The sequence below is a fragment of the Hyperolius riggenbachi genome, chromosome 11, assembly GCF_040937935.1.
Source record: "Hyperolius riggenbachi isolate aHypRig1 chromosome 11, aHypRig1.pri, whole genome shotgun sequence".
NCBI classification, from domain to species: Eukaryota; Metazoa; Chordata; class Amphibia; order Anura; family Hyperoliidae; genus Hyperolius; species Hyperolius riggenbachi.
The window spans coordinates 245599713-245615451 of record NC_090656.1 but is presented as its reverse complement, the minus strand read 5'-3'; the positions used below and the strand labels follow the sequence as shown (position 1 = coordinate 245615451).

The window sequence follows — 15739 nt, the reverse complement described above, 5'->3', positions numbered from 1 at the left end:
AAGCAGCGTGTGTATCAGCCTCTATACTGAGGGGCAGCTACCTAACCTATACTGGGGGCACCTACCTAACCTATACTGGGGGACACCTACCTAACCTATACTGACGAAGCTACCCATCTAACCTATACTGGGGGGCACCTACCTAATCTAACCTATACTGGGGAAGCTACCTATCTAACCTATACTAGGGAAGCTACCTATCTAACCTATACTGGGGGGCACCTACCTATCTAACCTATACTGGGGGGCACCTACCTAATCTAACCTATACTGGGGAAGCTACCTATCTAACCTATACTGGGGGGCACCTACCTAATCTAACCTATACTGGGGAAGCTACCTATCTAGCCTATACTGGGGGCTGGGGGGCACCTACCTATCTAACCTATACTAGGGAAGCTACCTATCTAACCTATACTGGAGGCTGGGGGGCACCTACCTATCTAACCTATACTAGGGAAGCTACCTATCTAACCTATACTGGGGGCTGGGGGGCACCTACCTATCTAACCTATACTAAGGAAGCTACCTATCTAACCTATACTGGGGGGCACCTACCTATCTAACCTATACTGGGGGGCACCTACCTAATCTAACCAATACTGGGGAAGCTACCTATCTAACCTATACTGGGGGGCACCTACCTATCTAACCTATACTGGGGGGCACCTACCTAATCTAACCTATACTGGGGAAGCTACCTATCTAACCTATACTGGGGGGCACCTACCTAATCTAACCTATACTGGGGAAGCTACCTATCTAGCCTATACTGGGGGCTGGGGGGCACCTAACTATCTAACCTATACTAGGGAAGCTACCTATCTAACCTATACTGGGGGCTGGGGGGCACCTACCTATCTAACCTATACTAGGGAAGCTACCTATCTAACCTATACTGGGGGGCACCTACCTATCTAACCTATACTGGGGGGCACCTACCTAATCTAACCAATACTGGGGAAGCTACCTATCTAACCTATACTGGGGGGAGGGGGGCACCTACCTACAGTAACCTATACTGGGGAAGCTACCTATCTAACCTATACTGGGGGGCACTTACCTATCTAACCTATACTGGGGGCACCTACCTATCTAACCTGTACTGGGGGCACCTACCTATCTAACCTATACTGGGGGCGCCTGCCTATCTAACCTATACTGGGGGCAACTATACTGGCTACCTATACTGGAGGCACCTACCTGGCTAACCTATACTGGGGGCAACTGTACTGGCTTACCTATGCCTGGCTACCTATACTGAGGGGACCTATAGCTGGCTACCTATACTGGGGTACCTATTCCTGGCCACTTATACTGGGGGGACCTATACTGAGTGCAACTAGACCTGACTAACCTATACTGCGGGCACCCGTACCTTGCTTCGGGGGGGGGGGGGCAATTTTTACACCCTCGATCTGGGTGCATTTTAGCCTAGAAACTGCACTGTTGGTGCCCCATCTCAAAGCAAATATATCCACACATCTAACCCTAACCTCCTCCCCTAGAACAGGCATACATATCCCCCTAATACTAAACACACCCCTATCTACATGCCTAACCCTAACCTCTCTTCCTCTGTGATTGGCTGTATCACAGCTAAATTACAGGTGCAGCCGATATCTGCTACATTGTAGCCAAATTCATAAACAATCTGGGCAGCCAAGCCCAAAATAAGAACCCGGCGCAATCCCTCTGGCACCGCCCAGTTCCCGCAGTTAGGCAAAGGCACCCAGACCGGGTAAAAAGAACACAAGAATGTGATACATACAGTAAAGGCACACATTTTAGAAAAAGAAAAGGGGGTTTCATATATTTTAGGGGCACAATTTATTTATTTTTGGGGGGATGGTACAACCCCCTTTTATGACCTGTGGCACCATGACCAGAAAGGATGGCCTGGAGGATGGAGGAGGTACCTAGTGGTGACCAGAAAAGATGGCCTGACAGATGGAGGAGGAGGAGCCTAGTAGTGACCAGAAAGGATGGCCTGGTGGATGGAGAAGGAGGAGCTTAGTGGTGACTAGAAAGAATGGCCTGGCAGATAGAGGAGGAGGAGCCTAGAGGTGACAAGAAAGGATGGCCAGGCATATGGAGGAGGAGGAGGAGCCTAGAGGTGATCAGAAAAGATGTCCTGGCGATAGAGGGGAGGAGCCTAAAGGTGACCATAAAGGATGTCCTGGCAGATGGAGGAGGAGCCTAGTGGTGACCAGAAAGGATGGCCTAATGGTCTTCATGTGTACAGATGGCTAGTGGTTAGCGCTCTCGCCTTGCAGCGCTGGGTCCCCGGTTCAAATCCCAGCCAGGTCAACATCTGCAAGGAGTTTGTATGTTCTCCCCGTGTCTGTGTGGGTTTCCTCCAGGCACCCCGGTTTCCTTCCACATCCCAAAAACATACAGATAAGTTAATTGGCTCCCCCTTAAAAAGGGAACCAGAGACGCCGGACATGGAAAAAGAAAAAAGATTTCATACATACCTGGGGCTTCTTCCAGCCCCATAAGCCTGGATCGCTCCCACGCCACCATCCTCCGCTTCCTGGATCCGCCGGTACCGGGTCCCGTCACTTCCGGTGGACGTGGCCAATTGTCCGCACGATCAGGGGATCCCTCCATATCCTTACACCTGCGGCTGCGCAGTATGCAGCCGCACCCGTAAGGGTATGCCGGGAGCCCCTGTGATGCGGACAATTGGCCGCGTGCTACCGCCGACTGGCCGAAACTACGGGACCGGGAACCGGCGGATACAGGAAGCGGAGGACGGCGGCGTGGGAGCGATCCGTGCGTATGGGGCTGGAGGAAGCCCCAGGTATTTATAACATCTTTTTGCTGGCGTCTCTGGTACCCTTTAAAAAAAAAAAAAAATTGTCCCTAGACTATGATACATCCACTACACGACGCATACATAGACATATGACTATGGGAGGGATTAGATTGTGAGCTCCTTTGAGGGACAGTTAGTGATATATACTGTGTACAGCGCTGCGGAAAATGTCGGCGCTATATAAATACTAAATAATAATAATAATAATTTCAAGTTGATGCCACATTTTAAGTTCATATTTAAAGGAAACCCGAGGTGAGAGGTATATGGAGGCTGCCATGTTTATTTCCTTTTAAGCAATACCAGTTGCCTGGCTGTCCTCCTGATACTGTGTCTCTAATACGTTTAGCCATAGCCCCTGAACAAGCATGCAGCAGATGAGGTACTCTGACTCAGCTGACTCTGGGTTTACTGGATTATCCATATGCTTGTTCCAGGGTTATGACTCAGCCACTACTGCAGCCAAATAGATCAACAGGGCTGCCAGGTAACTGTTATTTTTTACAATAAAATAAATATGGCAGCCTCCATATCCCTCTCGCCTCGGGTTCCCTTTAATGAAATGGATGGAACTTTTATCACATCCATCAAATGCTGCATTTGATGCTTCTGACTGATAAAATTCCAAGCTGCACAAATGGTGTGGGGAAAAAAAAATCACAAAAACATTGCACAAAAAAAAAGTCAGAGGCCTTGTTCACATTGGGTGCGGTCAGATAAAAAACACATACAAAACATAAACATAAAAAACAGCGGGAAAACTGCGTAGCGGCAGGATTGCTATGCAATTTTCCTGCGATCCTATACAACGTATTGGAGCTCGATTGCAAAATAAAATAAAAGGCAGAAGGCAGAACGAGAATGACATTTGGGGAAATTTGCATCGCAAACAGATCGCAAATAATGGAAATGGCCGACACAGTTTCCAGCAGTTTCGCTGTACCTAGTGTTCTTTTGATCTGCAAGCTTTTGGAATCGGATCGCAAAAACACTGGTAGTGAAAAGGGGCCCTAAATCAGGATGAGGAAAGATTTTACACTGGTACACACTGACTAAATCATTTATATCGTCATTTATATATTGTAAAAAGCAATTTTATTCATTCTGTTCTTTTCGCGTTACAGGTCCTCTTTAATTTGCCATTGCTCACTCCTGGCCAGCAGTAAATATTGCGGTACAGATGAGTACATACATGGGGCTTGATTCACTAAACCGTGATAACTCAAATAGCAAAGATATCACACCTTATCAAAGTTAACACGCCTTATCAGAGTAGCATAGCGAGAGCTACAAACCCGCAGGGGCTCAGGGCAGGATGAGTGCCATTGCCAATTAGCAGGCATAAGTTTGTAGCGCTTGCCATGCTACTCTGATAAGACATGTTGACTTTTATAACGTGTGGTATCTTTGATAAGGTGTGATATTTGAGTCATCACGTACGGCTGCTCAAAACCGAAACCGGGAGACATCCGGATAGTTGCTATCCGGATATCTCCCAGTAAACCTGTGCGGGGTGGGCGGGGGGTCAATCTTACCTGTCTGACGTCTTCTTCGTCCGTCCCTCGGCGCCTCCCACGATGCGCTCCACGCGCGTCACGTGATTACAAACACTTCCTCCTTCAACCCGGAAGGAGGACGTGTTGGTAATCACGTGACTGGCGGGGGGTCAATCTTACCTGTCTGACGTCTTCTTCGTCCGTCCCTCGGCGCCTCCCACGATGCGCTCCACGCGAGTCACGTGATTACAAACACTTCCTCCTTCAACCCGGAAGGAGGACGTGTTGGTAATCACGTGACTGGCGGGGGGTCAATCTTACCTGTCTGACGTCTTCTTCGTCCGTCCCTCGGCGCCTCCCACGATGCGCTCCACGCGAGTCACGTGATTACAAACACTTCCTCCTTCAACCCGGAAGGAGGACGTGTTGGTAATCACGTGACTGGCGGGGGGTCAATCTTACCTGTCTGACGTCTTCTTCGTCCGTCCCTCGGCGCCTCCCACGATGCGCTCCACGCGAGTCACGTGATTACAAACACTTCCTCCTTCAACCCGGAAGGAGGACGTGTTGGTAATCACGTGACCGCCGCTTGGAGCGCATCGTGGGAGGCGCCAAGGGACGGACGAAGAAGACGTCAGACAGGTAAGATTGCCCCTCCCCCCCCCGCCACCCCGCACAGGTTTACTGGGAGATATCCGGATAGCAGCTATCTGGATGTCTCCCGGTTTCGGTTTTGAGCAGCCCTATTATCACGGTTTAGTGGATCAAGGCCACAGAGCGAGTAGAATGGACAAGAGTCCATATGCGGTGAATTCAGCACTCCATTTGTTGGTTCACACAGAATCTGAATGACTCATTTATCCAGAAAACAAAGTATTGCCGATATCCCATTACAACAATACAGCGCTGCCTCCCTGCTATCAATAGATGACCTTGTGCTCTACAAAACTCCTTAAAATATAAATAGTTGTCATCTGTCTGCTTCCAAGGACGAGCCCTTATCGATTTCAATGTTAAACTTTCCTGTCTGTCCCGAGCTCACACATTGCAAACGTTTGGATAGGAAAACATTTGGATCAGCAAAGTGCAGATTTCTGCATCTGCTACCAACTCTGGGGAAAAGTATAACTCATGTGTAATCTATTCAGAATAGCTAAACATTTGTATGATTTGCTTTCTGGCAAATAACATGCAAGGCTTTACTGATATCAATTCTCAAGGCATTCAGAAGTCAGTATTAGCGTACTTATAGTAAAGTCTAAAATAGGGTCCTGGTCAATAATATAATTATTGCTTTAGTGTGTGCTGTTCTATGGCGTTTATTCAATTCCATTTTCCACCTAAGTTTTCCATCTTCTAATTAAAAAAAAAAAACTCTTCAGCACTCTACAATTGAAAAGTACCAAAAAGTAGTTGAACAAGTACCATCAAAATTATTGCTGGTGGTTTAAAGTGGACCTCACCTCTTGCACAGGATAGAAGTAAAACATAGAGAAATGTACCCTGTATGTATTTAGCCTGTCTAATTCCCTCTCGTCTGTGACTAATCCCAAGTTGTAATTTGATGCCTCAGCTGTGTCAGCTGGCTGCCACGGCAGAGAGCCAATTTGTAAGCACAGGATGTTAACCCTTTGTCTGCTTCCATGAAAGCAGGAAGTAGACACACTGCAGATGTATTACAGGATTTGTATCAGCTGTAACAAAGAAATGTTTTTCTACAAAGGTTATTATGCTGTTGCTTATCTTTTGGAGCAGAGAGGAAGTTCTGAGTTCAGACCCGCTTTAAAAACATTTAATTGAAAAGGTGTTAAAATATCACCTAGGAGAGAACTAAGTAGAAAAAGTGAATGGAAATGTGATCTCTTAGATATTTCCACACCTGATCGATAAAACGCCATTTAAAGGGATACTTAAAGGGGAACTGAAGAGAGGTATATGGAGGCTGCCATATTTGTTTCCTTTTAAGCAATACCAGTTGCCTGGCAGCCCTGCTGATCCTCTGCCTCTAATACTATTAGCCATAGCCCCTGAACAAGCATGCAGCAGATCAGGTGTTTCAGACTTTAAAGCTAATGTAACCCCTATAAAACAAAAAAAAGTCAGATACTCACCTAAGCAGAGGGAAGGCTCTGAGTCCTAATGAGCCTATCCTCTCCGTGCCCGGTGCCCCCTCCGTGAAAATCCGCCGCCGCGGGGCTCCCAAAGGCCGGCGGCTCCATACTGCGCACGTGCGAGTGCGTCATAGAGGGCGCTCGCGCATGCGTAGTATGGAGCGGCAGGAGTGCTCCCGAAATCTCCCTTCAGCCAGTATTTGACCGAAACGGTCGAATACTTCTACGGGGGATCCTGAGCGGGACCGGACACCAGGAGAGGATAGGGGAGGCTCATTAGGACCGAGCCTTCCCTCTCCTTAGGTGAGTATCTGACTTTTTCTTTTTATTACCCCATTAGCTTTAAAGTCAGATCTGACAAGATTAGCTGCATGCTTGTTTCTAGTGTTATTCAGATACTACTGCAGAGAAATAGACCAGCAGGGCTTCCAGGCAACTGGTATTGATTAAGGCTGGTTTCACAGTGGGACGTTACAGGCGCACGTTAGAGCAGCCTGTAACGCAGCCTAACTCACAGCAATGAAAAATCATTGTGCTGTTCACAGTGCCCACGTTGCGTTACATTGTAACGCAGCACATCCTGATAACGTACTGTATGCAGTACTTTACACGCGGCTAAGCCGTGTTAGACTGTTTGCACATGCTCAGTACGGGTGTTTTTTTTATTTTGGGGGCGGAGAGGAGGCGGGGAGAGGCCACTACGTAGCCAGGCACATGGCTACTTAATAACCACTGCACTTGCAGTGTTTTCTTCTTGGAGCGGCCGCTGATTGGCTGGCGGGACCATGTGATGCGGAGAGCTCCGCTCACGTGGTCTCCGCAGTGCCTCCGACAGAGCAGGCGCACCAAGAGCTGCTTGTAACGCGGCTCTTGGTAGCGTCCTGCTCCAACACCACCAGGCGTTGCGTTAGGGGCACGTTATGCGACCTTAACGTCCCCTAAAACGCAACGTCCTGGTGTGAAACCAGCCTAAAAGGAAATACATATGGCAGCCTCCGTATACCTCTTACTTCAGTCCCCCTTTAAGCCTGGAGTTTTACTCACCTGGGGCTTTTATGAGCCCCCTGCAGCCGTCCCGTGCCCTAGCAGTCACTCGCGGATCCTCCGATCCCTTGCCGCCAGATAGTTTTGTTTTGCTGAAAGGTCTGACCACGCATAACCATCTTTGCATTCCTGGCTGCAATAGTGGCCTGCGCAGGACGCTATTGTGGACGGGAATGTGTAGAAGGAGACGTGTGGCTAGGCCTGCGCATGTGCAGTGAGCTTGTCTACTGAAAACGAAAGTAGCTGGCAGCGGGGGAACGGAGGCTCCATGACTGACTGCGAGGGCACCGGACGGCTGCAGGGGGCTGGTAGAAGCCCCGGGTGAGTAAAACTGATTTTTTTTTTTATTCCACGCTTAAGTATCCCTTTAAATCACCAGCAAGCAAAAAAAATACTTAGAAAAAATGACATTACTATATTACCTACTTTTTTTTTGGTACAGAGCATTCTGGGAGACCAGGGATTCTTTTCACTGGCTTTGGAATTCTCAGAAACAAACATTCTGCAGAGCTGCACCTAAGGAAAGATAATACAGTGGGCAAAAACTAATCATTTAAAAAAAAATGAATATTTTAATATAAATAGGAAATTGCAATCATTACATTTTATATACCTTGTCTTTTTGCATAGCTCAGTGTTTCTGATGCTGAAACCAGAATAATTACAGTAAAAGTGGGTGTCCGGAATAATTTATTGCATCCTGCTATATGTCACTACAGGGCCTCTTTTTTTTTTTATAAGAGAATTTTTATTGAAAAGTTTTTTTTAAACATACAAAACACCCCCGGAAAGAGAATCAACACAAAGACATGACAAACAAGAAAGATTAACCTGAGTGGGTTACAATCCGATCACAGTTATAGAAGTTGACAGTTTTACACGTCATTAAATGTGTACAGATATAGTACAATGTCAATATGTGCCAATGAGGTAAGCATAGGTAGCATGAAGTGCAGTTGAAATCTTAACCGAACAAACAGAGACTCCTACTAAATTTGGGCTCAAGAAATGTATGCCATTATTGCACAGTATCCTGTACTGAAACAGTGATATCTAGGTTGGGTATGGTTGTGTCTGAGGAGTCGACCCATTTAGACCAGATTTTATCAAATTTATGGGGTTGGTGGCGAGACTGGTAAGTTAGCTTAAAGAGGGGTAATGCCTGATTTACCAACTTCTTCCAGTGATGGAGAGTTGGCACCGTGTTTCCACTGTAGAACCAGAGTTTTCCTTACATAAAAAATTAGGATCTGGAGCAGTGTGGTTTCTTTCCGGCTACATGGAACATCTGATAGCATACCAAGCATACAGGATTTGAAGTTAAGGACGTCAGGCAAATTTAAGGAGTCTCTAAGAAAGTGGGCTACCGCTTTCCAATAGTTATTCACCTGAGGGCAGAACCATACACAGTGAAGAAAGTCAGCCTGCTCTTGACCGCACTTAAAGCAACATCCACTGTGCAGGGAACTCATTTTCCTCAAACGGGTAGGAGATAGGTAGGCCTGATGGAACCATTTTAAGTTAATTAACCTGTCATGTGAAGCAATAACTGACTTATGATAGTGCTCCTCAAAATCCACCCAGTCCTCCTCATCGAAAATGGTATCTGTGCCCAACCATCGCCTCCTCACAGACAAGACCTTAGGGGTATAACGCGACTTCAATATAAAGTTGTAGTACCTAGATATCTGTTTAGTTCTATCTTTTTGCAAAAGTAGGGATTCCACCCCTAAGGGTGCTAGGTTAACATTACGTAGTCCAGTCTGAGCCTGTATTGCATGCCTGAGTTGGAAGTATCTAAACAAGGCTTGCCTAGGTATACCAAATTCCGCACGGAGTTGTGAGAAGTCTTTAAAACTACCATCAGAAAAGAGTTGATGCAGATATTTAATATCATGCTGTATCCAGAAGCGAGGGTCAGGAACTTCAAGCAACTCCGAGAGGTTCTGATTGAACCATAATGGTGAGCTGAAGGAAATGGGTCTCAGGGGCTCATTCAAAAGCCTTCGGGTGGTTTTGTACATTTTAATTGTATTCTGGATAAGTGTAGTACCCCTTCCCTCACTTGGAATTGAGTACCTGTATATGGCTCCACACAATGCCTCATAGGAGGTGGCTACATCAGCTTGAAGGGCTAACGAGGAGTCCTGTCTGTAATCACTGATCCAATAGCTAATAGGTATGAGCTGTGTTGCTAAGTAGTATAAGAAAAAATTTGGTACCGCTAGTCCTCCCTGAGAGGTTGGCAGTTGTAAAGTGGACAGGGCGATTCTGGGGACAGAGTTCGACCAAATAAAGGAGACCACCATCACCACCAGTCAATGTGTTTAAAAACTGATCGTGGAATCAGGTCTGGAGTTATCTGTAAAAGATATAGGAGCTTAGGGGCCACAATCATTTTGATTATACAGACTCTGCCATACAGGTTAAGTGGCAGGGATATCCATTTTTTAAGTCGGGCTTCGATAGAGTCCAGGGCTGGCTGAAAGTTAGACTCAAAAAAAATCACCCGGGGGGCGCTGGACCCAAACTCCAAGGTATTTAAATGTATCTGTAATCTGTAGGTTAGAGCGAGAGGTGATTATATGGTGGTCGAAAATGTCTAGAGGGAAAAGGACTGGCTTGGACCAGTTTATTGTTAAGCCGGATATGGAGCCAAATTTATCATAAATATCTAGCACAGCCTCTAAGGATGATCCGGGGTCAGCAAGGTACACCAGCATGTCATCCGCATAGAAGGATATGCGTTCTTCTATCTGGTAGACCCCGAATCATTTGTGATAGTCGGATAGCCTGGGCCAGGGGCTCTACAGCAATGGCAAACAGCAGGGGTGAAAGTGGGCAGCCCTGCCGTGTGCCACGCTTAATACTATAATCATGGGATATTGTGGAATTGACTCTTATTTTAGCCTTGGGTGAGCTATAAAGAATGCGGAACCACTTCCGGAAGCCAGGACCGAACCCAAACCTCTCCAATACAGCTGCAAGATATGACCATTCAATTCAATCAAAGGCTTTATTAGCGTCGAGTGATAAGATCACTCTAGTCCCTGCGTTAGTATGGGGATATCGGATGTTTGTTAAAAGTCTTCTAATATTTAGTCTGGTGCATCTTCCGGGCATAAACCCAGCTACAGGGCCTCATTACTGCATTCTTCTATATCTCACTACAGGGCCTCTTTACTGCATTCTGCTATATGTCACTACAGGGCCTCTTTACTGCATTCTGCTATATGTCACTACAGGGCCTCTTTACTGCATCCTGCTATATGTCACTACAGGGCCTCTTTACTGCATTCTGCTATATGTCACTACAGGGCCTCTGTACTGCATTCTGCTATATGTCACTACAGGGCCTCTTTACTTAATTCTGCTATATGTCACTACAGGGCCTCTTTACTGCATTCTTCTATATGTCACTACAGGGCCTCATTACTGTATTCTGCTATATGTCACTACAGGATCTCTTTACTGCATTCTGCTATATGTCACTACAGGGCTTCTTTACTGCATTCTTCTATATGTCACTACAGGGCCTCTTTACTGCATTCTGCTATATGTCACTACAGGGCCTCTTTACTGCATTCTTCTATATGTCACTACAGGGCCTCTTTACTGCATTCTGCTATATGTCACTACAGGGCCTCTTTACTGCATTCTTCTATATGTCACTACAGGGCCTCTTTACTGCATTCTGCTATATGTCACTACAGGGCCTCATTACTGCATCCTGCTATATGTCACTACAGGGCCTCATTACTGCATTCTGCTATATGACACTACAGGGCCTCTTTACTGCATTCTGATATATGTCACTACAGGGCCTCTTTACTGCATTCCATTATATGTCACTACAGGGCCTCTTTACTGCATTCCGCTATGTGTCACTACAGGATCTCTTTACTGCACTCTGCTATATATCACTACAGGGCCTCATTACTACATTCTGCTATATGACACTACAGGGCCTCTTTACTGCATTCTGATATATGTCACTACAGGGCCTCTTTACTGCATTCCATTATATGTCACTACAGGGCCTCTTTACTGCATTCCGCTATGTGTCACTACAGGATCTCTTTACTGCACTCTGCTATATGTCACTACAGGACCTCATTACTGCATTCTGCTATATGTCACTACAGACCCTCTTTACTGCATTCTGCTATATGTCACTACAGGGCCTCATTACTGCATTCTTCTATATGTCACTACAGGGCCTCTTTACTGCATTGTACTATATGTCACTACAGGGCCTCTTTACTGCATTCTGCTATATGTCACTACAGGGCCTCATTACTGCATTCTTCTATATGTCACTACAGGGCCTCTTTACTGCATTGTACTATATGTCACTACAGGGCCTCTTTACTGCATTCTACTATATGTCACTACAGGGCCTCTTTACTGCATTCTGCTATATGTCACTACAGGGCCTCTTTACTGCATTCTGCTATATGTCACTACAGGGCCTCTTTACTGCATTCTGCTATATGTCACTACATGTCCTCTTTACTGCATTCTGCTATATGTCACTACAGGGCCTCTACTGCATTCTGCTATATGTCACTACAGGGCCTCTTTACTGCATTCTGCTGTATGCCACTACAGGGCCTCATTACTGCATTCTGCTATATGTCACTACAGGGCCTCTTTACTACATTCTGCTATATGTCACTACAGGACCTCATTACTGCATTCTGCTATATGTCACTACAGGGCCTCATTACTGCATTCTGCTATATGTCACTACAGGGCCTCTTTACTGCATTCTGCTATATGTCACTACAGACCCTCTTTACTGCATTCTGCTATATGTCACTACAGGGCCTCATTACTGCATTCTTCTATATGTCACTACAGGGCCTCTTTACTGCATTGTACTATATGTCACTACAGGGCCTCTTTACTGCATTCTGCTATATGTCACTACAGGGCCTCATTACTGCATTCTTCTATATGTCACTACAGGGCCTCTTTACTGCATTGTACTATATGTCACTACAGGGCCTCTTTACTGCATTCTACTATATGTCACTACAGGGCCTCTACTGCATTCTGCTATATGTCACTACAGGGCCTCTTTACTGCATTCTGCTGTATGCCACTACAGGGCCTCATTACTGCATTCTGCTATATGTCACTACAGGGCCTCTTTACTGCATTCTGCTGTATGCCACTACAGGGCCTCATTACTGCATTCTGCTATATGTCACTACAGGGCCTCTTTACTGCATTCTGCTATATGTCACTACAGGGCCTCTTTACTGCATTCTTCTATATGTCACTACAGGGCCTCCTTACTGCATTCTGCTATATGTCACTACAGGGCCTCTTTACTGCATTCTGCTATATGTCACTACAGGGCCTCTTTACTGCATTCTGCTGTATGCCACTACAGGGCCTCATTACTGCATTCTGCTATATGTCACTACAGGGCCTCTTTACTGCATTCTGCTGTATGCCACTACAGGGCCTCTTTACTGCATTCTGCTATATGTCACTACAGGGCCTCTTTACTGCATTCTGCTGTATGCCACTACAGGGCCTCATTACTGCATTCTGCTATATGTCACTACAGGGCCTCTTTACTGCATTCTGCTATATGTCACTACAGGGCCTCTTTACTGCATTCTGCTGTATGCCACTACAGGGCCTCATTACTGCATTCTGCTATATGTCACTACAGGGCCTCTTTACTGCATTCTGCTATATGTCACTAACAGGGCCTCCTTACTGCATTCTTCTATATCTCACTACAGGGCCTCTTTACTGCATTGTACTATATGTCACTACAGGGCCTCTTTACTGCATTCTGCTATATGTCACTACAGGGCCTCTTTACTGCATTCTGCTATATGTCACTACAGGGCCTCTTTACTGCATTCTGCTATATGTCACTTCAGGGCCTCTTTACTGCATTCTACTATATGTCACTACAGGGCCTCTTTACTGCATTCTACTATATGTCACTACAGGGCCTCTTTACTGCATTCTGCTATATGTCACTACAGGGCCTCTTTACTGCATTCTGCTATATGTCACTACAGGGCCTCTTTACTGCATTCTACTGTATGTCACTACAGGGCCTCTTTACTGCATTCTGCTATATGTCACTACAGGGCCTCTTTACTGCATTCTGCTATATGTCACTACAGGCCCTCTTTACTACATTCTGCTATATGTCACTACAGGGCCTCTTTACTGCATTCTGCTATATGTCACTACAGGGCCTCTTTACTACATTCTGCTACATGTCACTACAGGGCCTCCTTACTGCATTCTTCTATATCTCACTACAGGGCCTCTTTACTGCATTGTACTATATGTCACTACAGGGCCTCTTTACTGCATTCTGCTATATGTCACTACAGGGCCTCTTTACTGCATTCTTCTATATGTCACTACAGGGCCTCTTTACTGCATTCTGCTATATGTCACTACAGGGCCTCATTACTGCATCCTGCTATATGTCACTACAGGGCCTCATTACTGCATTCTGCTATATGACACTACAGGGCCTCTTTACTGCATTCTGATATATGTCACTACAGGGCCTCTTTACTGCATTCCATTATATGTCACTACAGGGCCTCTTTACTGCATTCCGCTATGTGTCACTACAGGATCTCTTTACTGCACTCTGCTATATATCACTACAGGGCCTCATTACTACATTCTGCTATATGTCACTACAGGACCTCATTACTGCATTCTGCTATATGTCACTACAGACCCTCTTTACTGCATTCTGCTATATGTCACTACAGGGCCTCTTTACTGCATTCTGCTATATGTCACTACAGGGCCTCATTACTGCATTCTTCTATATGTCACTACAGGGCCTCTTTACTGCATTGTACTATATGTCACTACAGGGCCTCTTTACTGCATTCTGCTATATGTCACTACAGGGCCTCATTACTGCATTCTTCTATATGTCACTACAGGGCCTCTTTACTGCATTGTACTATATGTCACTACAGGGCCTCTTTACTGCATTCTACTATATGTCACTACAGGGCCTCTTTACTGCATTCTGCTATATGTCACTACAGGGCCTCTTTACTGCATTCTGCTATATGTCACTACAGGGCCTCTTTACTGCATTCTGCTATATGTCACTACATGTCCTCTTTACTGCATTCTGCTATATGTCACTACAGGGCCTCTACTGCATTCTGCTATATGTCACTACAGGGCCTCTTTACTGCATTCTGCTGTATGCCACTACAGGGCCTCATTACTGCATTCTGCTATATGTCACTACAGGGCCTCTTTACTACATTCTGCTATATGTCACTACAGGACCTCATTACTGCATTCTGCTATATGTCACTACAGGGCCTCATTACTGCATTCTGCTATATGTCACTACAGACCCTCTTTACTGCATTCTGCTATATGTCACTACAGGGCCTCATTACTGCATTCTTCTATATGTCACTACAGGGCCTCTTTACTGCATTGTACTATATGTCACTACAGGGCCTCTTTACTGCATTCTGCTATATGTCACTACAGGGCCTCATTACTGCATTCTTCTATATGTCACTACAGGGCCTCTTTACTGCATTGTACTATATGTCACTACAGGGCCTCTTTACTGCATTCTACTATATGTCACTACAGGGCCTCTACTGCATTCTGCTATATGTCACTACAGGGCCTCTTTACTGCATTCTGCTGTATGCCACTACAGGGCCTCATTACTGCATTCTGCTATATGTCACTACAGGGCCTCTTTACTGCATTCTGCTGTATGCCACTACAGGGCCTCATTACTGCATTCTGCTATATGTCACTACAGGGCCTCTTTACTGCATTCTGCTATATGTCACTACAGGGCCTCTTTACTGCATTCTTCTATATGTCACTACAGGGCCTCCTTACTGCATTCTGCTATATGTCACTACAGGGCCTCTTTACTGCATTCTGCTATATGTCACTACAGGGCCTCTTTACTGCATTCTGCTGTATGCCACTACAGGGCCTCATTACTGCATTCTGCTATATGTCACTACAGGGCCTCTTTACTGCATTCTGCTGTATGCCACTACAGGGCCTCTTTACTGCATTCTGCTATATGTCACTACAGGGCCTCTTTACTGCATTCTGCTGTATGCCACTACAGGGCCTCATTACTGCATTCTGCTATATGTCACTACAGGGCCTCTTTACTGCATTCTGCTATATGTCACTACAGGGCCTCTTTACTGCATTCTGCTGTATGCCACTACAGGGCCTCATTACTGCATTCTGCTATA

At 45.8% G+C, this 15739-nt stretch overlaps 1 protein-coding gene across 9 annotated transcripts in view; it reads right to left on the bottom strand.

Moving 5' to 3' along the window:
• ANO1 (anoctamin 1) overlaps nucleotides 1-15739 on the bottom strand; it is a 1209699-nt gene that overhangs the window by 1044653 nt on the left and 149307 nt on the right. For all 9 annotated transcript variants that reach the window (XM_068260041.1, XM_068260039.1, XM_068260043.1 and 6 more), the window contains one exon: nucleotides 7899-7988. The gene's annotated coding sequence lies outside the window, so the exon portion shown is untranslated. The remainder of the gene's footprint in view (nucleotides 1-7898; nucleotides 7989-15739) is intronic.